The sequence below is a fragment of the Tamandua tetradactyla genome, chromosome X, assembly GCF_023851605.1.
Source record: "Tamandua tetradactyla isolate mTamTet1 chromosome X, mTamTet1.pri, whole genome shotgun sequence".
Lineage (NCBI taxonomy): Eukaryota > Metazoa > Chordata > Mammalia > Pilosa > Myrmecophagidae > Tamandua > Tamandua tetradactyla.
Genome location: NC_135353.1, coordinates 115,125,242 through 115,135,049, shown reverse-complemented (window position 1 = coordinate 115,135,049; position 9,808 = coordinate 115,125,242). Strand labels below are relative to the sequence as shown.

Genomic DNA, 9,808 nt, shown 5'->3' with positions numbered 1-9,808 from the left:
TAGAAAAATGTGTATTCTGTTTTTATTGAGTGCAGTATATTATATATATCTGTTAGGTCTGGTTGCTTTAGTGGATAATTCAAGTCCTGTACATCCGTTTTGATTTTCTGACTCAACGCTCTATTCATTATTGAGAGTGGTGTGTCAAAGATTCCTATTATTGATGTAGAACCATCAACTTCTCCCTCCATATCTGTCAGTATTTGCTTCATATATTTTGGTACTCTGCTGTTAGATGCCTATATATTTATAATTGTTACATCTTTTTGTTGAATTGTCCCCTTTATCAGTATATTATGATCATTTTTGTCTGTTGTAACTGTTTTTTACTTAAAGTCTACTTTATCTGATATTAGTATAGCCACCTCAGCTCTCTTTTCGTTACTACTTGTGTGGTGTATATATATATATATATATATTTCTCATTCCTTCATACCCAACCCACTTGTATCTTTCAACTTAAGGTGAATTTCTTGCAGACAGCGTATATTTGGGTCATGCTTTTTTATCCATTTACCAATCTCTGCCTTTTGAGTGGAATGTTTAATCCATTTACATTTAAAGTCACTAGTGATAATATGAACTTTCTTCTGCCATTTTGCTATTTAGCCCTTGTAAGTCTTAGACCTTTTTGTCTCTCACTTCAATTAATGCCTAGTTTATCTTTATTTGCTTTTTTGTTTTGTACTATTTTGAGTGCCTTCTCATTCCCATCTGGATACATTTTTCATCTATTGTACTTCTGGTTTACATGGGGTTAAAATTTTTTCTTTTTTTTAAAAAAATGTGTTTTTTATTGTGAAATATAACATATATACAAAAAAGCAATAAATTTCAAAGTACATCACACCAATTGCTTGTAGAACAGATGTCAGAGTTTGGTATGGGTTACAATTTCACAGTTTTAGATTTTTGTTTCTAGCTGCTCTAAGGTACTGGAGGCTAAAATAAATATCAGTATGATGATTCAGTGCTCATATTCATTTGTAAAACTTGGTCTTCTCTAAATAACTCCACCATCATCGTTAATCTTTCTCCAACTCTTTAGGGGTATTTGGGCTACACCTATTCTAACTTTTTCATGTTGGAAAGGGCTGTAAATAATATGGGATGGGGGTGAAACTAGCCAATATTCTGAAAAGGCTGGCACCTCTGCATTTCAGGACTAATCTGGTCCAGGGACCCATCTAGAGGTTGTAGGTTTGGGGGAGTTACTCTAGTGTATGGAAACTTTGTAGAATCTTATATAATGCCCTAGGTATTCTTTAGGATTGGCAGGAATGGTTTTGGTTGGGGGTTGGCAAGTTATGATAGGTAGCAATGTCTTAACTGAGGCATGCATAACAGTGACCTCCAGTGTAGCCTCTTGACTCTATTTGAATTCTCTCAGTCATTGATACCTTATTTGTTACACTTCTTTTCCCTCTTTTCATTAGGATGGCATTGTTGATCCCATGGTGCCAGGGCCAGGCTCATCCCTGGGGGTCATCTGCAACCTGACAGGGAGACTTTCATCATCAGGATAAAATTTAACATCATAAATACATAACAATCATATTTAGTTTGATACCGACTTACTTGGTATGTTCAATAGCATGAACATATACTTTTTTTATACTCCTCTGTCCCCCTACCACTTTTTGTACTTGTTACCACTTATTTGTGGTAACTTGTTATCACTTATTTGTCCATTGTATGTCCAAATACTTAGATTTATCATTACTTTTTATACATTTGCATTTTGGCATTTGTAGGAAAAAGTGGAGTTATGCACCACACAATGCACTACAGTAATTTTGGCAGTTACAATTACCCAAATGATTACCTTTATTGCAGGCTCTTTATTTCTTTATGCTGCTTTAAACCGCTGTCTAGTGTCCTTTCCTTTCAATCAGAAGAGCTCTCATTAGCATTGCTTATTGGGCAGGCCAAGTGATAATGAACTACCTTACGTTTTGTTTATCTTACAGTGTCTTAATCACTCTCGCATTTTTGAAAAAAGTCTCACTTGATGTAAAATTCTGGGTTGACTTGTTTTCCTCTAGCAATTTAAGAATTTCAACCTACTGCCTTCTTGCCTCCCTGGTTTCTGATTAGAAAGTAGCCCCTAATCTAATTGGTACTCCCTTGAATGTACTTTTCTCTTGCAGTGTTCAGAACTCTTTCTTTGTTTTGCATTTGAAAGTGTAATCAATATATGACAGGGTGTACTTTTCCTCATGTTTATCTTTTGCGGTGTTTTCTCAGTTTCTTGGACTTGCACATTCACATATTTTACTAAGTGCTCTGCCATTATTTCTTTGGCCATTCTTTGTGCCCATTTCTGTCCTTCTCCTTCTGAGACTCCAATAATGCATATATTGGTGCATTTGATTGTGTCCCATAGCTGTATTTAGGGTATTTTCACTTTTTTTTTTTTTTTTTTGCTCCTCAGCCTCACTCATTTTAAGTTCACTGATTTTTTCTTCTGCCAGCTCCAACCTACTCTTGAAACCCTCATGGGCATTTTTCATTTCAGTTATTGTGGTTTTAACTCTAATAGTTGTTTGGTTACATTTTAACACTTTTATCCCTTTATTAAGTTTCTTATATTGCTCATTCATTGTTTTCCTGATATCCTTTAGCTTTTTCTCTGTACTTTTTTTCACCTCCTTGAACATTCCTAAGATCATACTTTTAAAGGCTTTGTTTGGTATATCTACAGTCTCATTTTCTTTGTTGAAGTTTTCTGTATCTTTATTCTCTTCCTTTGGATGGGCCATTATTTCCTGATATTTGTTTGCTCATAATTCTTTTGTTGTACACTGTACATTTTTAGTATTTTAAAATGACTCTGGGGAAATACAAATGGCCAAAAGGCACATGAAGAGATGCTCAACTTCCCTGTCCATTAGAGAAACACAAATCAAAACCACAATGAGATATCATCTCACACCCACCAGAATGGCCATTATCAATAAATCAGAAAATGACAAGTGCTGGAGAGGATGTGGAGAAAGAGGCACACTTATCCACTGTTGGTGGGAATGTCAAGTGGTGCAACCACTGTGGAAGGCAGTTTGGTGGTTCCTCAAAAAGCTGAATATAGAATTGCCATATGACCCGGCAATACCATTGCTAGGTATCTACTCAAAGGACTTAAGGGCAAAGACACAGACAGACATTGGCACACCAATGTTTATAGAAGCATTATTTACAATTGTAAAGAGATAGAAACAACCAAAATGTCCATCAACAGATGGGTGGTTAAACAAACTGTGGCATATACATATGATGGAATATTATGCAGCTGTAAGACAGAATAAAGTTATGAAGTATGTAACAACATGCATGGACCTTGAGGACATTATGCTGAGTGAGATTAGCCAAAAACAAAAGGACAAATACTGTATGGTCTCACTGATAAGAACTGACATTGGTGAATAAGCTTGGACTATTTCGTTGGTAACAGACACCATCAGGAGATAGAAACAGGGTAAGATATTGGGTAATTGGAGCTGAGGGGATACAGATTGTGCAATAGGACTGAATATAAAAAGTCAAAAATGGACAGCACAATACTACCTAACTGCAATACAATTATGTTAAAACACTGAATGAAAGTGCATGTGAGAATGATAGAGAGGGGAGGGCTTGGGGCATAAATGAAATCAGAAAGAAAGATAGATGATAAAGATTGAGATGGTATAATCTAAGAATTCCTAGAGTGTATAATAATAGTGACTAAATGTACAAATTAAAAAAATGTTTTTGCATGAGGAAGAGCAAAGGAATGTCATTACTGCAGGGTGCTTAAATTAGGTGGTAATTAATATTTTAAAATTTCAACTTATGTGTGAGACTAAAGCAAAAATGTTTATTTGGTACAAAATTTATATTTTGACTAGTGCATTTCCTAATATAACTTGTGTAGATAGCTTGATTGAACACCATGAGTGCATGGAACCTTGGGTAAGACATGAGATTTTGTTGGTTTTTCTAGAGTGATGCCCCGATGAATCCCAGAGTGATTTGATCAGTGAGTGGAAAAGTATTTGCAAAGTCCCCTTCGGGGAATGGTGAGAACAGAGAGAAATTCAACTTCCCCAAGTTGAATTCTTGATGTTCTCACTGGCAGTGTGGACAACCAAAGCTATAGGCTGAGTCCCCACTCTTGGGGTTTGTTCATATGAAACTTAACCCCACAAAAAATAGGTCAAGCCTACTTAAAATTAGACCTAAGAGTCACCCCCAAGAGAGCCTCTTTTGTTGCTCAGATGTGGCCTCTCTCTCCAGCCAACACAATAAGGAAACTCACCACCTTCACCCTGTCTACGTGGGACATGACCCCCATGGGTGTGGACCTTCTTGGCAACGTGGGACAGAAATCCGAGAATGAGCTGAGACTCACCATCAAGGAATTGAGAAAAACCCTAGAATGAGCTGAGATGCAGCATCAAGAGATTGAGAAAACCTCCTCAACCAAAAGAAGGAAGAGTGAAATGAGACAAAGTGTCAATTACTGAGAGATTCCAAACAGAGTTGAGAGATTATCCTGGAGGTTATTCTTGTGCATTAAGTAGATATCATCTTGTTAGTCAAGATGTAATGGAGAGGCTGGAGGAAACTGCCTGAAAATGTAGAGCTGTGTTCCAGTAGCCATGTTTCTTTATGATGATTGAATAATGATATAGCGTTCACAATGTGACTGTGTGATTGTGAAAACCTTGTGTCTGGTGTTCCTTTTATCTACCTTGTCAACAGATGAGTAGAACATATGGAATAAAAATAAATAATAGGGGGAACAAATATTAAAATAAATTTTGTTCGAAATACTAGTGATCAATGAAAGCGAGGAGCAAGGGGTATGGTATGTATAATCTTTTTTTTCTGTTTTCATTTTATTTCTTTTTCTGAATTGATGAAAATGTTCTAAGAAATGATGAATATGCACCTATATGATGATATTGTGAATTACTCATTATATATGTAGAATGGAATGATAATATGTTAATGTTTTTGTTTGTTGTTAATTTTTTTAAATAAATAAATAATTTTTTAAATGTTGACTCTGGAATTTACTCCGTGGGGTGTCTGTTTTCTGATTTTTCAAATAGCTGGTGATAAGACAGAGATTTTCTTGTGCTTCAGTCTTCCTTTCAGGAAGGCCTGCCCAAGATGAATGCAGTGTGTTGGGTTTCCCCTTTCTTTCTGGGCTTCTGTCTTGTCCTGGGCTTTTCCTTGTTAGTTGTTTTGGAGTTTCCCTGTTTACAGGAGTGTTTTTTTTACCCCTCTACTTCTCAGGAGACAGATCTCCCCATCTCAGGTATTTGAATCCAGCAGGGCTTTGTCCCAGATTATTCTTTATATTTTTCCACATTTCTTTTACTGTCTCAGTCTGCTTTTGCCTGTAGGGCAAATTCTGGGAGGAAGGTCCCCTTGGAGAAGACTTTCCCTTGTTGGTCTTTTCCAGCCAACATGGGTCCATCCCCCCGTGTATGGAATGCAGACTGGCTCCAAAGTGCCCTGGGAAGGGGATCAGAAAGGGAGTCAAAATCTTCTCTGATGGCTTCCCAAAGCTGACCTTTCCTAGGCTACCCAGCAAACATAGCTAACTGTCCCCTCCAGCCCTGAGGAAGTTCTGTGCCTTTTATCTCCTCTGCCTCTTTCCCTGTCCAAGGAGGGCTGAAACAATAGCTGCCCTTAGAGCCAGGATCCCGTAATCTGAATTTACCAATCAAAAGCCATGATCAGTGATTGGCCATGCCTATTCCCATTCTTGGCAAAGATGATTTTTACATCCCTTTCTGTCACCTGTGAGATAGCCAGGGACTGGACCTCTCTGTGGCCTGCTGTGAGCATGGGTGATAGGCATTGATTGCTGCTACACAGAGAGAGCAATTTACAGTTCTTTACTATAATTTGTCAGGCTTCTCCTCCTATTCCTCCTTGGATGCTGTACAGTATTTGTCTCCCATCTGGGGTTTCAAAATAGGGGTTTCAGACAAGACCTGACTGGGTATTTTTTTGTTTACTTGTTTGTTTTTCAAATTACCAGAGCATATTGCATGCAGATCAGGTTTACTGTATATAAAAGGCACTGCCTATATAATCTTATATAGTATTCCTTGCCCATCACAGAAGAGTATGACTAGTAGCCAGTTACCTTTCAGATGTCTAGCAATTGTCTCTGAGTTTCAGAAAGGAAATGGCTTCAGTGGGTAACATTTAGGACAAAATGTAAATGCATATATTTACACACATATTGTCTCTGCATGAGAAAATTTATAAGCCACAGTAGCAGAAACAGTGCCTTTCCCATCCACATACTGAAATAAGAGTTTTGACTCAAGGGGCCAAAGTGCAGAGAAATCAGACATCCAGATTTAGCTAACAGTCTCAGTTTATTCTTGTTTCCAAGTATAATGATTAATAATGCAGCCTTCCGTCCAACCCTCACACATGCTCAAATGTGGTCCAGCTTGGACAATAAATTATAATTTATTATAACTGTATTACGGAATTTTAAGCTTTGGCTATGAAGCTGGCAAAATTAGTGCCATAATTTTCCCATAAGGAAATGGATGATCAAACTGGTTAAATCACTCTGCCTTTTCCCGTACAAAAAAGATGAATTTGGCAAAATAAACAAAATGAAGAGAACTTCAAATAACAAGAGAATCAGCTACTCTCTCTCTGTCTCTCTCTCTCTCTCTCTCTCTCTCTATATATATATATATATATATATATATATATATATATTTTTTTTTTACATGAGCAGACACAGAGAACTGAACCTGGGTCTCCGGCATGGCAGGTAAAAATTCTGCCACTGAGCCACTGTCACACTGCCCTCTATATTCTTTTGACTTTGCTATTCAAACATACTGGCCATGACCATTTCTGAATAATGGAGATTCTCTACTCAACCACCAGGGACTTTAAATATCACCAATAGTCATGAGGAAATGGTCTCATACATTTTTCTTATATTTATTTATCTTATACCTGGGTTATTAGACCAAAGTAGAGGTAGGGCTTTGAATCAGGAACTAATTATTCTTAAGTTGATAGTACCACTTTATGTCAAACTCTCCTTTGGGTATTCTACCTTAGTGAAGCACTCCTCCTCCCTCCCCCACCAAACCTAGAATTAATAGGAAAGTCATCTCCACAGAGTAGAAAAGCTGACACAGAAGCATTTGCCTAAAATCCAGGGTCTCCTTCCACACTTTCCTCTCTTACTCTCTCTTCCCATCTCACTCTGTGAAAAAGTTAATGGAGCTACTGGAGATATGGCAAGAGAATAGTCAGCATTCACCTAGGGCAGTAATTTGCAAAGCAGTAGCTCTACTTACCCACATTCCAATAACAGCCCCCTTACCCTGGGGATGGCCATGGATTACAGAACCCCAGTCTCCCATCCCCACATCATCCCAGCAAATGCTAGGCATGTGTGCACAAGTTCCTGAGCCACAGGTGACATCAATGGGACTGAATTCAAAAGATGTTTCAGAATTCAGTCCCATAGATGGTTTTATAACATAAGCATTCTTCTAAGCACTGAAGAACATTATCATCCACCCTTGGGTCAAACTTGTTGGCAACGGATGATAGTTCTGAAGCATCCAATGCAGGTCTCCAGTCCATAAATACAGATAGCCTGCTGGTGAATTCCAGTGCAAGAAGCATAAGGTGTACCTTCACCAATGTTTCCTTCATGGCCCTGCCACTTGACCAATTTGGCAATAGGAGCCAAGTCTGAGATGTCATATTTGAGGTGGTAGGGAACATCACCAGGCATCCATGGTGCATGCTGAAGGGTGGCCCAGAGGTGTTCATCAAGGCTATAGGCATCTTTTACCCATTCTATAAATTGTTGTGATTTGTGGTTCTCCAAGACATACTGGATGAAGTCTTAAGAAGCTACAATATAGGCATTCTCTGTGAACATATGTAAATTATAAGGGGGGAGAGTCCTTCTGCTTGCTAGTCTTCTAAGGTATGTCTGTCATTCCATAGTGATATTTCTAGCCATTTTTTTTGTACTCGGTACTCCATACTATTCCTTCCATTCAACATCTTGAGGGCCTGAACCATTGATTTTCAGAAGAAAGTCTGTCCTACATGTATTGATGAAACATTTCCATGGCACTGAGCCCTGAGCAAGTCTTCCATGCAGTTGAGGTCAGCCTACACCCTGGGCCAGGAGGCATAAACCACCTGAACCAGCTTATTAGACATGAAGATATTTGAGAAGCATGAAATAATCAACTTGATGACCTCTTTGAAAGTTTCTTAAGACGTCTGAATCCACATGGATGCAATATATGTTCTGTGGGGCATGCACAGCTTGCAGCAGCCTTTCAGAGTTTTCATGGGCCCCCATAGAATATGCAATAGGGAAGTCTGATTCTTCTTTGCTCAGGGGAAACTGTATAAACTTCTTTTGGCCTTAAAGTGCTCACAATCTCTAGTTAGGTTGAGGTAGCCAGCATCTGTGAAAGGCCTTTGTTTCTTCATGGTTTTCAGGTTGTCCAGGCAAACCTGGATCAATGCCTCTTGGGCACCTCGGATGATCCCAGAACAGTTGATGGACCTCTTTGCTGGCAGCTTCAGGGACTTGTACAATATGTCCCTATACTGCTGGCTTAGAAAGTCCGTGGATTCCAGATTTAGGTGTTCATAGTTACATTTGAATTTAAGACAAAATTTCAGAGCAATGATGGCCAACAGCATATAGCAGCCCAGGGCCCACAGAGGTTCTTCCTCCACAAAATCATCTTTATGGAATGGAGAACAGGGAGAGTCTGAGCACAGGGATGGAAGGGGAGAATTGAATCCTTTAATAGCTTCTTTCATGCTTGGGGAAGATCTCTTACCAGGGCATGAATCCATTTCCAAGGGGAAACTTAATTGGGTTCCACAGAAGCAAACGTGAACACCATTTTCCCTGGTAGAAAATATATTTTTTATATTCACAGAATGTCTAAGAAACTATCTCAGGCCACTCTTTTAATCTCAGGTGCTGGGGTCTCTGTGCTCAGGAGGACCTTTGGGCTGAGATCCAGACTTCTTGGGAGGTGGATGGTGCTGGTGTCTCTGTCACGGAGGCACAGGTTGACTGGTCACATAGCCAACTTTGTACACTTCCAACTCTCAAATAATGTGGTTTCAGTTCAGCAGATACAAGCCTTGTCTTCAAACAGTTTCTTGGCATGGCCCTGGCCAGATGAGTTCCAGAGGTACAGCTCACATCAGCCAGGGAGCATATTTTGACTAAATTATAGTGGACTAGAGCCCATGGTGGAATGGTTGAGGAATCAAAGAAATTTCAAGTGAACTTCTCAGTACCTGCCTGTTTAATATTTGTTTTGATGGTAGGAATGGGTCCTGGTGCTCCTAACTCTGCCATATTCCCCTCAAATGTCCCAGTCTTTGTTTTTAAATGATGTGAACATTCTCATCTCAACTACTTTTAAGCATTCCATTCAATGGGATTAAGCACATTCACAATATTTTGGTACCCTCAGCAACTTCCATTACTAAAATTTTCCCATCTCCCCAAGCAGAAACCTTACACTCATTTTGAATGCACTCTCCATGTCCCTTGCCCACTGCCCCGACAGCCTATACTCTAATTTCTGTCTGAGTTGGCATATTCTCTGATACATTCTTGTAAGTACCAGGGGCCTTAAACCTAACATTCTAAATCTACAACAATCTCATTTGTTCCAAAACCAACCCAACTTCAATAGCACACACAAACTTTCCTAATCCCTGCCATTCCCCCACCTTTATGCAGTTCTTGTCACAAATTACATGTTTG

The 9,808-nt window shown here is 38.9% G+C and overlaps 1 pseudogene; it reads right to left on the bottom strand.

Moving 5' to 3' along the window:
- Window positions 1-7,491: 7,491 nt before the first annotated feature.
- On the bottom strand, window positions 7,492-9,584 carry LOC143672020 (beta-1,3-galactosyl-O-glycosyl-glycoprotein beta-1,6-N-acetylglucosaminyltransferase 3-like; annotated as a pseudogene).
- Between the last annotated feature and the right edge of the window lie 224 nt (window positions 9,585-9,808).